General features: G+C 43.5%; 1 pseudogene; it reads left to right on the forward strand.

The window, feature by feature from the left end:
* The first annotated feature begins 2,652 nt into the window (after positions 1–2,652).
* Positions 2,653–16,500, forward strand: part of LOC122913330 — a 93,313-nt pseudogene continuing 79,465 nt past the window's right edge.

Raw genomic sequence — 16,500 nt, forward strand, 5'->3', positions numbered from 1 at the left:
CAGTCAGCAAGACAAAGGTTGTAAGAAAACTGCATACTTTACACTGAGAAACCACTCAGTGTTTTCTGGAATGGCTAAAATAAAGAAAAAGGATAACATCCAATTTTCCTGAGAATGCTGAGAATTAGAATTTTCATATATCGCTGATGGGAGGGTAAAAAGTAGATGGACTGTGGACAACTGTGTGGCAGGTCCTTATGAACAGAAAAACCTACTGAAGGGCTCTTTGTTACCCCAAAATATGTCTCCTTGGCCTGAGCATTATTTTTGGCTGGGTATTTTGAATCAAAGGCAGATAAAGGAAAAGCTCTGAAATCCTGTGTTACTTTGAAAGAGACATTTGCATTTATACAGGAAATTTCAGTCTGTCAGGTTATCTCCCTTTGTGTAGCAGAAAGAGGGAGAGGATGTCAGTCTCCCAAAACTCTGATGTTGGAGAAGGCTGGGCTCGAACTGGGCTTGAACTCTGCTCCCAGCCCCAGCCTTGGTTCCCCTGCTTGACCTGGTGACCTCCCCAGTTCCTTCCCAACAGGGTCACCTGTGGAGTTTCAGAAAGGATCTTCTCCACTGGGCTCCCCCTCAGATTCTGTCTACACTGTTGTGTTAATTAAGGGCTCCAGGAGATTCTCAGGGAGGCCAGGGGGAAGTCTGAGGGCTTTCGGTGGGTTTCTGAGAGTGGATTTGCTGCTTTGGTCAAGAAGAGGTGACAGGGTCTCTGCTCCATGAGTCTGGGAGGGTCGGGTCCCTGCAGCCCGCGGTTCCGATGCTGACGCCGAAGTTGTGAGGGGCGGTGGGAGGGGACCCCTCCCTCCCCACAAAGCAGGTGAGGAAAATGCAGGGATGGGTGTCCTCACGGGAGCTCACAGATTCTGAGCTGCTCCTGACACAAAGGACTGGGAAGTTGGGCCTTTTCTGCATCTCCAGCTCCTGCCCGCGGGCGAGCGGTATGAGGACAAGAAGCTCTGTTGCTGGATTTCAGGGCATTTTCTCCTGATGCAGCTGTGATTTCCCACAGATCCCTCTTGAGGATGAAATCTAGAGGTGGAGGTCAAGGCAGAAATGGCCGGTTCTCAGGTGAGCCTGGTGTCCCCGCAGAGCCGTGTCCTCTGTTCTCCACAGACCCTAGTGTTTAGAAGCTGCAGATGGGGATGCCTTGAGTCTGGGTGCTTCTGGCTTCTCTGTTCACCTGTTTTTCAGAAGGTATACTCACGGTTAGTTCTTTAGAATGCTTCTCTATGTCCCAGAGCGTTTTGTCCTATCCCCAACCTGGCTTTGATAGGGCATCAGCTGTTGTCACTTTGAATTAAAGTCCCACGAGAGTGACAATATTCCACTGGTGGCAGATCCGGAGGGGAAGGTGTCAAGTTCGGGATTCCTGTGGCTAATGAGGTCTGGTCCTGGGATATCAGAGAGGGAAATCATTTCTCATTTGAGCTCATCTGGATTTTCGATCAGCTGGAAATGCAGATATGAACGTGGTGGGCATGAGTCCAGAAAAGTTTGGAAAGTTCTCATTCTAAAATGTGAGTGTGTGCATCTCTCCACCTTTAGCATGTGAAAGTCCACTAAAGAAGGGTACCTGAAAATCTCAGTCGACTAAGCTTGGACTGTTGGTCGTAGCTCAGGTTGGGATCTCAGGGTCCTGGGCTGGTATCCTCGCTTCTGGCTCTGTGCCCAAAGGGGAGTCTACTTGACATTCTCTTTCTCCCTCTTCTGCCGGTCTCCATCTTTTCTAAAGTATAAATAAATCTTGGGGACCAGGGTGGTTCTGTTGGCTAAGAGTCTGCTTTCTGCCTCCAGCTCAGGTCCTGAACTCGAGGCCCTGGGATCCAGCCCCACAGCGAGCTCCAAAATCGGCCAGCAGCCTCCTCTCCTGCTGCTCCTCTACCTGTTTGTGCTCTCTATCTCGCTCTCTTTGAAGGACATACAATCTTTTTAAACAGTTGTATGTATTTGTAAGAAAAGAGTGAGAGCACAAGTAGGGTGAACAGTGGGCAGAGGGAGAAGGCTCCCTGCTGAGCAAGGAAACCCCCCACCAGTGTGAGAGACATTCTTGAGCCAAAGGCTGATGCCCAACTTACCGAGCCACCCAGGCATTCCAATAAATAAAATCTTTAAAAAGAAGGTTATATAGGGGCGCCTGGGTGGCTCAGTGGGTTGAGCCTCTGCCTTGGGCTCAGGTCATGATCTTGGGGTCCTGAGATCAAGACCTACATCGGCTCTCTGCTTGGCATGGAGCCTGCTCCCTCCTCTCTTTCTGCTGCCTCTCTGCCTACTTGTGATCTCTGTCTGTCAAATAAATAAATAAAATCTTAAGAAGAAAAAAAATACATAAATCTTCAGGATTTAAATTTTTTTTTAAAAGATTTTATTTATTTGATAGAGAGATCACAAGTAGGCAGAGAGGCAGGCAGAGAGAAAGAGAGGAGAAAGCAGGCTCCCTGCCAAGTAGAGAGCCCGATGCGGGGCTCGATCCCAGGACCCTGGGATCATGACCTGAGCCGAAGGCAGAGGCTTAACCCACTGAGCCAGCCAGGCGCCCCAGGATTTAAAATTTTAAAAAGACTAAACTGGCTATTTCTAGCACAGGGACACTGTGCTGTCTCAGTGTAGTGTCTCTGTCAGTTGCCTGGGGCCCCAAGACGAGGGTCCATGATTGGCTGGAAGCCCATCCCGCAGCACTGTCAGAATTCCCCAGAGGTAGGACAAAGGCTGGAGAAGTTAACTGAATACCTAAAAGACCAGCAGGCAGAAGGGCACAGGAGAGCTTGTCTGGAAGGAAAGTGAGTAGGGGTGTTTCTTAAAGGGGAGTTATGGGGAACATGTGGAACCTTCCCAGTTTTGGTCATCATACTTGGTTTCAGAAGCCCATTGGTTCATTACAGCCTTGGGAATGTTGAGGTGGGTCCCCCACTGGGCCTGTCTGGTCTCAGCCAAGTGGTCACTGGGGCCCTCCCTCCACTCCTTTGCTCAAGCCTGCTTACCTAAAAGCAGCCTCTACAGATCCTATAGTGATTGAATTGAGTATGTATATCCAGTATATTTTCAAAATTAGGTTTATATTCTGAATTCCTGTTTCCAGTCTACAGAAAAGCACCAGCAGTGGTGTGTCCTTTGATGTGCATTAGGTGCTGAAAGCAGTTTATTTCCATTCAGTTGATGTGAACTTCTTTTATTGGCTTGGTGCTGTCTGCCAGATCCTCCCCTGTAATGTTCCTATTTTCTCTCCTGTCATTTGTAAGGAACCTAGGATACTGAGGAATATGCAGGAACTATCCTATTTCCGGTATAAACTTCATTCATCTCAGTTTCTCTTACATGTAGGTTTCTCTCTGTCTCTGTCTCTGTCTCTCTGTCTCTTTTTTTTGTTTGTTTTTTGGATTAAACATTTTCTCAGTTGAGAGAGAGAGAGCACATGACTGAGGAAAGGGGAAGGGGGAGAAGCAGATTCCCCAGTGAGTGGGGAGCCCAACTCAGAGCTCCATTCCAGGAGTCTGGGATCATGACCTGAGCTGAAGGCAGACCCTTAAACAACTGAACTATCCAGGGACCCTTGCTTAGGCTTTCTGATGAGGAGAACAAAGTCAAAAGATGTGTGGATAAAATTAAATTTCGATCAACTTCAAGTCTGGTTCTTTTTTTTTTTTTTTATCTTTTTAAAAAAATATATATATTTATTTATTTGACAGAGAGATCACAATTAGGCAGAGCAGCAGACAGAGAGGGGAAGCAGGCTCCCTGATGAGCAGAGAGTCTGATGTGGGTCTCCTGATCCCAGATCCCAGGGATCATGTCTGAGCTGACGGCAGAGGCTTAACCTACTGAGCCACACAGGCACCCCTCCAGTCAGTTGATAAATACCTGAGAAAGGCAGAGTAGGACATTCCTCAGGGAACCCACAACTGCCTCAAGGTTAATATTTTGTTGGATGCAAAAAGCAGCCTTAACTTGACACTAGCCAGACCTCCAGGACCTTGTAATTCCTCTTTAACATATGAAAATTGCTTTGGAAACTTCTTGAACTCTATTTCCCAAATGTAGCTTGGCCATCATCCTTCAAGCTTGTGGCCCCTGATAGATACCTGGAGGGTCTCCTCACTAAATTGTTAACTAATCAGTGAGTGGCCTCATCAAAACACCAGCTGGGAGGCCCTGAGGGTCCTGGAAACTTGCTTCCAAATTCCTTAGAGCCTTCTGCTATCCCTCACCCCCTCCCCACCTGAAAGCATTGAACCAGTCACTGCTCCCGCTCCTCTCCCCTTGCGTTAGGACCACAGTGTTTGTACCACGGGTATCTCAACAATTCCCTCATTATTCACTCCAGAAGCCCAGTATTTCACATCAGAAACTTGTCAGGAATTTCTTGACCATTGGCTCCTCTCCCACATCCCAATACTTTGCACTGGACAAGGAGGGTTGTCATCTCTGTGTAGTTGATAGAGTTGAATTCTGGGAGTGAAAGTTCTCAATCAGGCAGCCCCTTGCTTCATAGGTTTTTCTTTAACTCCACACCCATGTCAGAGAGAAGGAAAGGTCCAATCTGGTTCTAGGTGGTGACACTAACTTTCTGTTTCATCTTAGGGACCATCGTGAACTGTGTCACTGGCCACTTGGTGACTTTGTTTTTTATTACAGAGACAGCTGTCCTTCAGGGATGTGGCCATAGAATTCTCTGAGGAGGAGTGGGGATGCCTGGCCCACTCTCAGCAGGAACTATACAGGGATGTGAAGCTGGAGAACTATGGACACCTCCTCTTCTTGGGTTAGGAAGACTCTTTCCAGATTTCCCAACCCTCACTGAGGGTTTTGTTCTTCTTGTGAAGACTGTCTCTTGGGAGATTTCACTTTGAATGAGGTGAATTCAGATCCAGGAAGAAAGGGAAATAAGTAGGGGCTTGTAGATGGAGAGAAAAATCTTCATGATGCTTCCTTTTCAGCCTTGGCTTCTCCTTCCTCAAGGTAACATCAACCCTGATGTAGTTGAGTGGCAATTCTAAACACTTGGTGGCATAGAATGGTGCTTCTCACATCTTAAACTGCAATTTCTCCTTCTTATTACCATGTCTACTACTTGGAAGTGGAGGTCAGGATGTGAACATTGTAAATGCCTCCAATATGTTCTAAAGGGACTGTTGGGCCATAGCTTTTGGGAAACCATTTTCTAGAATTTTATAGTGTCCCCACTTTGCTGAACCCAAGCCTGATGGAAAGTTAGAATTGACAGCAATTGTCATTTTCCTTTTTCCTCATAAACAGGTCTCCTTCTGTCAAAGCCAGTCCTGATCATGTTTTTGGAGCAAGAGAAGCAGCTCTGGGATGTGAACAGAAAGGAGACTGTAGGCTTCCATCCAGGTATGTGGGAATGATTGAGGCAGATGACAGAGGGGAGATCCAAGTCTGAGGGAGGAAGGTAGACCTTAACCAGTGGTTTGATTAGTTCTCTTTGAAGGAATGTCAGTTGGAGACTTGCCCAGTTTTATGTCTCTCTCTTTCCCAGAGGAATGTCTGCTCTCCAATATTATCAAGTTTTTGCGTTCTCTAGGGATTCTCCTTCAGCTTCAGTGATGGTCCATCACATCCACAGGGAGGGCCAATAGACTCTCCTTGGAGGGGGAGGGCCTCCATAATCCTCCTCCATTGCTGTGAGGGCCCTGGGGAAGTCATCCTATTTCTGAGGACCTGTATGCTACAGACTTTGTCAATTCTGGTTTTCATCATGGGACAAGTAGATCAGGGTAGTTGTATGCACACTGGGGTTTGGTGGGGAAATTCCTGGAACACTGGAGACAGATTTTTAATGTTTTCTGGCTTTTGCTTTCTAATATTATGGAGGGTTTAATCTTAGTCTTACAAAATTGAGTTTCAGTAACTTCAGATAACAAAGCACCGCCCTAAAATGAGAAAATGTACTGCTTTATTTCCCTTCAAAAGTCCTTTTCCTTTTTCTTTTTCTTTCTTTCTTTTTTTACATATAGAAATTTCTACTCTATGAGTTCCATTCCTCAGTGGTGAAGTAATATAATGTCTCTATTTGTTTCCTGGAATTCCTACATAACAAATGCTACGGGGGAACTAGCACATTTAGAACTTGAACTTGTAGCCTTTAATAAAGTCTCATTTATTACTTTGTTTTTTTTAATAATTGCATCATCATTTGATTCTCTCTTGTGTGAACTTCTTGTGACTTCATCATGTGTGTTTTCACTTTTTCATTAGTTCTACATGAGATATATCTCTGAATTTTTTACATCAAATGTCCTGATACGACATGGGCATGTGTTTATAAGAAGTGAATTAGACAGTAATATTTCCATATAGTTTGTTTAAAATTTTATTTATTGGGGCACTTGGGTGACTCAGTGAGTTAAATCCTCTGCCTTTTGCTCAGATAATGATCCAAAGGTTCTGGGATCGAGCCCCGCATCGGCTCTCTACTCTGCGGGGAGCCTGCTTCCTCTTCTCTCTCTGCCTGCCTCTGCCTACTTATGATCTCTTTATTTATTAAATAAATTTTAAAAATTATTTCTTTGAGACACACAGAGAGAGAGAATGAGTGGGGAAAAGGTAAAAGGAGAGGGTAAAGCAGACTCCCTGCTTAGCAGGGAGCTCAGTGTGGAGCTGGATCCCATAACCTTGAGCTCATGGCCTGAACTGAAGGAACCTGCTTGACTGATTGAGCCCCCATGTACCCCAGACCTGCATTTTGAAATATCCTTGTGTTCAGTAATGCAATGTTGCTTCATTGGAAACTAATCATGAGCTTTTTCTTCTACTTTCCTCAGAATGTATTAGAATTTAACCCCAAATATTAATTTATTTGTTACAGGAAGAGAATTTTCAGCTCAGTATATTTCAGGACTATATGAGTATAACTCAAAATGAATGGGCTTTATGCTTTTTGCCAGTAAATTACGTGTGTCTTTGTCTTGTGTTTGTATGTCACACATATGTACCATGTGACCCCTACTTTTTCTCTCCTTGCTGAGTGGTCAGGGAATGTTGTACTATGTCTTGATGAGTTGTCATCAAGGTAGAGTTAATTTTGGAGTGCCTGGGTGGCTCAGTAAGTTGAGCATCTGCCTTGGCTTGGGTCATGATCTCAGGGTCCTTTGATCAAGCCCCATACCAGGCTCTCTGCTCAGCAGGGAGCCTGCTTCCCTCTCTCTGCCTGCCTCTCTGCCTACTTGTGATCTCTCTCTGCCTGTGTCAAATAAATAAATAAAAACTTCAAAAAAGAAAGATAGAATTAATTTCACCATGTATTTGTTGGTGAATTTTATTCTCTCCGCACAAGAGAAAGACTTTTTAGAATTCATAGTAATTCTGAAGCATTTTATACCTCTGTATCATGTTTCTGTATGAAATTCAAAACATACATTTTATCTTTAATTGTGGCATTAATACCCAAGATAGGCCCTGGTACTTTCTCATTGGCTTTTGTGTGTTCTGCGAGTATTTTCATTGTGGTTTCCTTAGAGATTCCTTAAAACAGCTTAGTTGTAAATTGAACCATTTAAAACTCATATTGTCAATTCCATAGAAATGGAATTCTTCCTGTCTCCACCCCTGCACCCACTTTGTTACTGATGTCACAGATTCTTTTTGTTGTGTACTATATGACCTACATTGATGATTTTTACACTTTTTTTTTTTTTAAAAAAACAAAATTGTGGGGGCCTGGGTGGCTCAGTGGGTTAAGCCTCTGCATTCGGCTCAGGTCAGATCTCACGGTCCTGGGATTGAACCCTGCATTGGGCCCTCTGCTCAGCAGGGAGCCTGCTTTCTCCTCTCTCTCTCTCTCTGCCTGCCTCTCTGTCTACTTGTGATCTCTGTCTGTCAAATAAATAAATACAGAAATCTTAAAAAAATACTGTAGCAGAAATAAACTGATTGGTATCTCATTACAACACTGCATGTTTGTGTAATTCTCTACATATTTATGCTCAGTGGAGAGCTCTGTGTTCTCGTGTGGTTTCGGTTTCTCAGTAGAATCCTTTTATTTCATTGAGAGTGTTCCTTTAACGGTTATTCTAGGACACTTCTACTGGTATATGTAGAGGGGTCTTTACTTGGGAATGTCTTCATTTCTACATCTGTGGAAAAGTGTTCTGCCCAGTAAAGTATTCTTGGTAGTATTTTTTGATCTTTCAGTACCTGAATACATTATCCAGCACCATTCTTGTTGGGACTGCTGGGAATCCCACTATGTCCTTCTAGGAGCTCTTGCACAAGGTGAAGTGCATTTGCCATGCTGTTTCAAAAGTCTCTTTTCATCTGTGGTGTTTGATGGGTTAATTACAATCTGTCACTGGGTTCATGTGTTGCCCTTTATCCTATTACAATTTAGCAAGCTTGAATTGTCTCTTGTGTCCACAGAGGTCACACTCCTGTCCTTATGGGGGCCCCTTGTTGGAGGCCGCGGCACGGTTGGGGTCGTGGATCAAACCAGGCCCTGACTTATGCCTCCTTTAAAGGCTGAAGAGCCAAACAAAAGGCTTAGGTCGATAAAGTTGAGTAGTACTGAGAAAGGGGTCTGTGCTATGTGTCATGCACTCACCTATGTGACTTCCCACATGTTCTCTCTACAGAAGGGAACAATGTGGTCACGGTCATAAATTCTTAGTTGGCCCTTGTTGTTCCTGTACTTCCATAACCCACTCCCTGGTTGATTGTAACTTCTTGTATCAATAGTATCTAATGGCATTAGCCGTGATTACCTGGCATCACAAGATTTGTTTGTAGTTAATGTAAGACTTGTTATAGGAACTTGTGGTTATCTGACTAGATACTGATGTATTACTCCTCCTATTGTGGTCTGCCTTATAAATGATTATAAGATGTGGAATAAAATCGGCACTGTTGGACATACTCCTCAATGCTCCTCCTGCCCCCATCTCTTTGTCCCTTAATTTCTTTTCACCATCTTCTTACCCTCATGTTCCTGGTCAGTTTGTCGTGCCGGCTGCAACAGCCCCTTAATGTGCATATTGGACCAATTGTCCCATGAGTCCCTCAGACTCTGTCCTTTTCCACCTATTTCTTTTGTCCCCTCAGTAGAGAATTTAGAAAAGGTGTATTTAAGAGTTCTGATTCATTCTTGTCTTTCAAGTCTGTTGCTGTTCCCTTAGTGTATTTTTCAATTCAGTAATTGTTCTCATTGGCTCCCAATTTCTGGTTCATGGATATTACACTTTCTGTCTTTTTGGGTTTATATTTTGGTTATGCTTCATTTTCCCAATTATGTTTCATCACCTGTGTGTGTTCTCTTCTTCCTCCATGAGGATCTTTATGATGGTAATTTGAATTCTTCCCAGTGAATTTTTTTTGGGGGGGGCAATATATGAGTCTTTATTAACTTAGGGCTAGTTTTGGCGATTTATTTTGTTCCTCTAATTGGAGCATACTTTTCTGTTTCTTTTTATGCCTTGTGATCTTTGAGTGGTATTTTGGAATTTAAGAAAATAGCCTGTGGATCCAGAATGACAGACTTGCTTTCTTCAGGCAAACACTAATAATGCAGTTTTGGGTTCTGTCATACATGTCCCGGGCATTTTATCAAGTCTGCGTTACAGCAATTTCCCGATTTCAGGAAGGGGAGTTCCTACTTTAGAATGAGTGATCTCCTCCTCTCCCTTTGCCTTCGACTCTGTCATCTCTTCCTTATTTGAGCAAAAGCTAGCCTTCTGCCTGAGTAGCCACCACACTGCCTCCAGAGGTGCTCTCATTCTTTGTGTCTTCCATGTCAGGCAGGTGAAAACCCAGATTATTGAACCTTCAGGTCACTCATTTGTCTTTGCACTGAGGAGAGGAAGGGGTTTTCTCATAGTGTTGCCAGGGAAGTTAGGGTGAACAGCCTTGTGGGAAACTGTCCCATTCTTTCCTTGTCTCTTCAATGTCTCTACTTCATTTGTACTTGTGTGGGGGTGCTGTGTTCTCCTAACTGGTTTCTGGAGCATTCTACAAGGTTATTTGGTCCATTTTTGTCTCTAGTGGGGTGCAGAATCCTGGTGGTTCTTATTTCTGTTTCTGTCCTCAGATGGGTATTATTTGGAAGAGAAGAGAGACTTGGAAGTGGAGGAAGCCAAGACAGACTCTGTTAGAGTCATATTTAGTAATGAATAAAGGAAATGTGTGTTGTGTATGTTGTGTCTGTGTGTCCCAACACTAACATGACCACAAGCACAGAGGGTTTCTGAGAGTGACTTCTGTGGGAATAGCTCAGGGTTGACCTAGGACTTAGTTCCTGCAGAGATTGTCCAAATTGCCTTGGGTCAGAATCACCGGGAGCACTTGTAAATCCTGGATCGCTGTGCCTAGCCTTACATTAACATGTCAGTAGCTCTGGGGTGCAGCCCCCCACCTTTCCTCTCTTACCCAGTCTCAGGTGGCTGTCTAGGGACTAGACCTTGAGAATCTATATCTGGGGACACATTCATAATTGTGTTCTTCAGGGAAGGTAGTAGCCCATGGGTAGGGTAGTGAGATACTCAGTTGTGTCAACTTGGTTCTCCAGGAGAGAATGTGAACTTCTGTGTGTTGGGCTTTTCCTGTATTGTACCTTGGATGTCTGATCTTTTGTGTCTAGTTCTGAGGATTCAACCAGAAAACCACTCAGTCTGTATATTTGTGGTGTGGGCTAGAATGTTCACTTTGAAGTGTCTGTTCATGGAAGCTGTTCTGTGTGTGGATGGCTGGGTGAACCATTGAGTATCAAAGAGGGAAGAGAACCCAAACACGGGCACCTTCTAGAACGGTATATGTTCTGTGTGCCTCCTGTTCCTGTTTAGGGCACCCAGATTCAAACCCTGACTCTACCAATAGTGAGAGGCTCCCTGTACCTTCCTTTATCTAAATCATTTCTTTCAGTGAAAGGACAGTAGTATTAGCCCTAATCCATGGAATCTTGAATATTGAACACATTAATAGTAGATAATTCATCAGTAACCTGTGGGACATACAGTGTATGCAGTATGCAGAGGAACGTGTCAGATACTAGTGAATATTTTGGATATTGTTTTTAATTGTAAAAAGTCACCCACAAGTCATGTTTCATGCCGAATCCTCTCTGTTGAATGGGAATAGTGCACCTTGTTAAAAATAATAGCCCATGTGAATTTGAAACGTGGAAGTATCTGATGCCAGTTTTCATTGGAATACTGTGAAATTGCTCACTCTTGTATCTATGCCTTCTCCTTTAGTGAAATGTCAGGAAGGCAAATTTGAGTGGTTTTATTCACCATCATCTGAATGTAGCCAACTGTTTGACATTACTTCTAGAGGTATCCCATGGACCTCGGCAGCTTCTGGTGTAAAACATGTGCGATTGGGGCACCTGGGCGGCTCAGTGGGTTAAGCCTCTGCCTTCAGCTCAGGTCATGATCTCAGGGTCCTGGGATCGAGTCCCGTGTCGGGCTCTCTGCTCAGCAGGGGGCCTGCTTCCCTTTCTCTCTTCCTGCCTCTCTGCCTACTTGTAATCTCTCTCTGTCAAATAAATAAAATCCAAAAAAAAAAAAAAAAAGAAAGAAAGAAAGAAAAAGAAAAATGAAAAAAACAAGAAAAAACATGTGCAATCATTTTGGATATAAACTTATTCTCTATGAGCACAGAGGGCTAGACATCTGTCCATGGATATGTGTGGACTCCTGAGTGCCTTCCAAACCTATGCTGGCAACTCCATGATCAGCTGGGGCCAGAGGTGATGCTGAACATGTGGCAGGACCAAAGGCCATTCTCTGTTGCTCGGCAGGACCACAGGCTGCACTCTGAGGCTGCCCAGGTTCACTGAGGAGGCTCCCTGCTCATGCAGAGCCAGAGGTTATGCTCAGTGCTTGGCCCATGCTGCTGGCTTGGTTTTCTCCCCAGAGGCCTGTTAGAGAGGCTCTGAGGTTGTCTAGGGTCTCTGTTCAGGCTTCCAGTGGGGCAGGATTAGAGGCTAGGATCAGCCATGGGAAGTGACTTAGAACTTGCAAAGCTACCCAGAGATCAGAGAATGTTCTAGTTCAAAGCGTTGGCTGGACACCTAAGTCAGTCATAGCTGCTGACAAATCTCCTTAGCCAGGTAGGTTCATCTCCTCTCTGCAAGTGGGCAGATTCCCGTGGATCTCTGATTCGTTGCTACTACAAGTTGGAGCACTGTCTGGTCTGGCAGCTCTATGATCTGAGCACTGGTTGCTGTAAGCCCTGCCCACCTTCTCCGTGTCTATAGGGTCCCCAGTGGTCCCGCACTACAGACACCCCCAGGGAAGCTGAAGGCCAACGCAGAGAGGCAGAGAGGAGCTCTCACTGGGCCACCCAGGGAGTGGTTTGCCATTTGGGGAATGCTGGATGTCCACTCTGGGCTGTCTTTTTTATCCTGAAGCCATTGTAGTTCCCTCTGGTCCCTGCTAGTGGCGCACTGTGTTGGCCCAGGGAACGCGCAATGGGATCCATGTGAAATTGCTCCTATTACCCTTCTATGCTTGTCCTTCTTGGTCTCTGGGGTCCCGGGGTGCTTCAGCCTCACGCTTTTGTATTGAGAATCACACACCGGTGTCTCATGTCAACAGTTGCTCATTGAGCGAAGGTGGAACTACTTTGTCACTATCTGGATGAGGTCCTCCTTCTGTGAGGAACGGTTTTCTCTCCCCTGGGCTAAAAAGAGAGGTTTCCCTGTATGCATGCGTTTGCGGGTATGTATTTGTATATATGTGTGTATAAATTTGCACATATGCATGTTTGACATCCAAGAGGTACATTGTTTAAATCATGAATTTTTTTATATTGAAACATAAAGTTAACAGAGACTAATGCCTTTCGTGTTAACGATTATTCTGTGAGATGTTTATGTTGCCATGCTGCTTATTTGATTGCTTATCATTACCTGAGTTGTTTCTTTCTTTCTTTCCTTCTTTCTTTCTTTTTTTTTTTGTTTTTTGTTTTTTAATTTGATAGTCCTTTCTTTTGAGTTATAGATACAGGAAAAATGCCAGTGAAATTTATTGAAGCATCATTTAGTGTTACCTGGGACATTTGTTTCATTCATGTTTAATATTACAATGGAGATGTTGGGATTTGGATTGACCATGTATTTTAATGTTTTACTTTATACCTTACCTATTGTTTTGTTTTACTATTTCTGTTTTGTGTTTTCTTGTGTTCATATTAAGAAAATATAAACTTTCTTTCAGTCCTTCTCTGTGACCATTATGCATTCAGTAACGTTGCTTTAGCTAGAAATGAAGGCATATTTTTTTTTTTTCTTAAACATGCTTTTCGAATGTAGTCATGGTAGGACATTACATCATACCTGTGATTTCAGTCTGTCAGTACATGGACATGGTGATGCTTATGTATTTTTGTACATCTGGTTTTCATGAGTACGTTTTTGTTTTTTAAGTAAAGTCACATGTGCATAATAGAAGTGAACCACTCAGTGGAATTTCGCAAACTGTTCACATCAGATCAGAACACAGAATACTGTCCTGTAACATTCCCTCTGAGCTCCTCAGTAACCCTCCCCCAGACTTGGCACTCTTTTCACCTGTAAGGCAAAAGGTTGCTGTTCTCATTTTGTACTTTACATAAATGGAGTCAGGCAGTGGGGACTCTTGTATTTGGGTTTGTTTCTGTCTATTTGCGAGTTGATGTGTATTCCCATATGTTACTGTGCATCATTCATTAGAATGGACAGGTCCCTGGAAGGCTGGTTGTCACAATCAGTGAAGCATCTGCCTTCAGCTCAGGTCATAATCCCAGGGTGCTGAGATCCAGTCCTGAATGGGTCTCCTTGCTCAGCAGGGAGTCTGCTTCTCCCTCTGCCTGCACACCCCTCACTGTGTGCTCTCTCTCTGACAAATAAATAAAGTATTCATATACATATATAAAATATATATACATATATATACACACACACACTTAATTTAAATTAACATATAATGTATTATTTGTCCAGGTGTACAGGTCTGTAAATCATCAGGCTTATACATTTCACAGCACTCACCATGGCACATACCCTCCCCAGTGCCCATCACCTAGATACCCTTGCCCTACCCTACCAACCCCCCCACAACCCTCAGTTTGTTTTGTGAGATTATGAGTCTCCTATGCTTTGTCTCCCTCTTCATCCCATCTTGTTTCAGTTTTTCCTTCCCAACCCCCATGACCCCCCACCCTACCTCTCATGTTCCTCATATCAGAGAGATCATATGATAATTGTCCCTCTCTGGTTGACTGACTTAGCTCAGCATAATACCCTCTACTTCCACCACATCATTGCAAATGGCAAGATTTCACTGCTTTGATGGCTACATAGTATTCCATTATATACATATACCATATCTTGTTTATTCATTCATCTGATGATGGACATCTAGGTTCTTCCCATAGTTGGGTTATTGTGGACATTGCTGCTAAAGCATTCAGGGGCATGTACCCCTTCGGATCACTACACTTGTATCTTTAGGGTAAATACCCACTAGTGCAATTGTTCAGTAGTAGGGTAGCTCTATTTTCAACTTTTTGAGGAACCTCCATACTGTTTTCCAGAGTGGCTGCACCAGCTTGCATTCCCTGCAACAGTGTAGGAAGAGTCCCCTTTCCCTGCATCCTTGCCAGCATTAGTCATTTCCTGACTTGTTAATTTTAGTCATTCTGATTGCTGTGAAGTGATATCTCATTGTGGTTTTGATTTGTATTTCCTTGATACCAAGTGATGTGTAGCACTTCCTCATGTAAACAAATAAAACCTTAAGAAGGAGAAGGAAAAGGAGAAGAAGAATGCATTGCTCCAATTCCATTGTATGAATACCAAGTGATTGCATCATTCTACTATTAATGGAGGGAAAGGATTCTCAGTGCAGACTGTCATAAATGGTACTGGTATGTAAAATATGTAATTTGTTTTTTACTAGAACGTGCATGCATATCTCCTGGTTGTTTATATGGGACTGGATTGTTGGTAAATAGGTTAGATATGTTCAGATTTAATAGATGCTACCGTGTTCTTTCTGTAACACTTGTGTCCATTTTCACATTCACCATCAGTGCATGGGGATTCTGGCTTGTCCACATTTTGGTAGGTTATGTGATTTTGATGTTGGGTTCCTGGTTCATACATGATGATACTAAGTCTGGGTTTTATTTGCTTTTTTGTTGATGTTGTCTTTCTCTGTTATTATAGAGTTGGGCATGAACTATGGAATAATCTCTTCTACAAGGTGTCTAATGAGTTCCTGTGGTCATTTTTTTGTTACACTTTTTTCTTCAATCTTTGTAGGGCTGTATATTGTGAGAATGAGTCTTTTGTCCCCCTGTCTCAGTCTACCTCTATTTCTATCTTTTCAGCTTCTGATGCAGAAAAGTTTTGAATTTTATTGTAATCTCATTCTTCATTTCACCCTTCATCTTAGAAATTTTTTCTTCTACCCTACCACAGAGACTGAATCCTTTGTGTTTCTCTATAAACACATCATTTTGTGTAAAATTTAAGTCAGAAATGGATTATAAATTACTGTCCTCTGTGGTTTCCTTAGTGTCTGAGGTTTTCTATTTTTTCCCCCAACATGTCTAACAGACTGAAATGTATTCTGGAGAAGTTAAACTATGTTTTCTTCCCATTTCCTTACACAAATCATTTTTTTCTAAAGATTTTATTCTTTATTTGAGAGAGAGAATGAACACAAGTTCAGGTGAGGGCCAGAGACAGAGAGACAAGCAGACTCCCCACTGAGCAGGGAGCCCCAGGCAAGGCTCTATCCCAGGACCCTGCATTAGGATCCAGTTTTTAGGCAGAAGTTTAACTGACTGAGCCACCCAGGCTTCCCTACACAAGTCATGTGTTGATATAGATTCACACAGGCAAGATCTTAGATACTGACTTCTCTGTTGACTTAATCTCTGTGTATTCTTCCTCTAGTGGTGTTAGCAGCCTCTCAGGACCAGACACCCAATTTCAGTTTGGTGTCATAGATGATGCATGGGCCTCTGTGCTCAGATGAATGATTATTCCTGTTTTCCCACAGCAGACATGCCTCCAGGAGTTGGGCACTTGCCATAAGCTTTCTGTTGCAGACTGTCCCTGCAACCATGGCAACAGGATAGATGTTGTACCACTGTTGCTCTTTACTTCACTGGAGGTAGGATAAGTTCTACAGCTTTTACTGCCAAACAGGGGAACATTGGACATCGTCTGTAATGGAGTCTGACCGACACTGCCATGACGTTGGATGCACACTTCTTTGTTAGGTTGACAGAGTGGCCAGGGATGTGTCCCTGATGGCACAGTGTGCATCTTGGGGGTCTTCTAGACTCTCACAAGTGGCCCTATGGCTGATGGTCGGAAGCATCCTAAAGTCAAACCTTCCAGGTACATTGACTTTGTGATCTACACTGCATGTGACTGTAGATCTCTGCCAGGTGAGCAGCAAAAGATCATGAAGGAAAATATATTGGTTGCTGTTGTGGATATCTGCACCAAATCATATATTCATATCTGTGCCTTCTACAGACTTGTCACTGTTCCTT

The sequence above is a fragment of the Neovison vison genome, chromosome 7 (genome assembly GCF_020171115.1).
Source record: "Neovison vison isolate M4711 chromosome 7, ASM_NN_V1, whole genome shotgun sequence".
NCBI lineage: Eukaryota > Metazoa > Chordata > Mammalia > Carnivora > Mustelidae > Neogale > Neogale vison.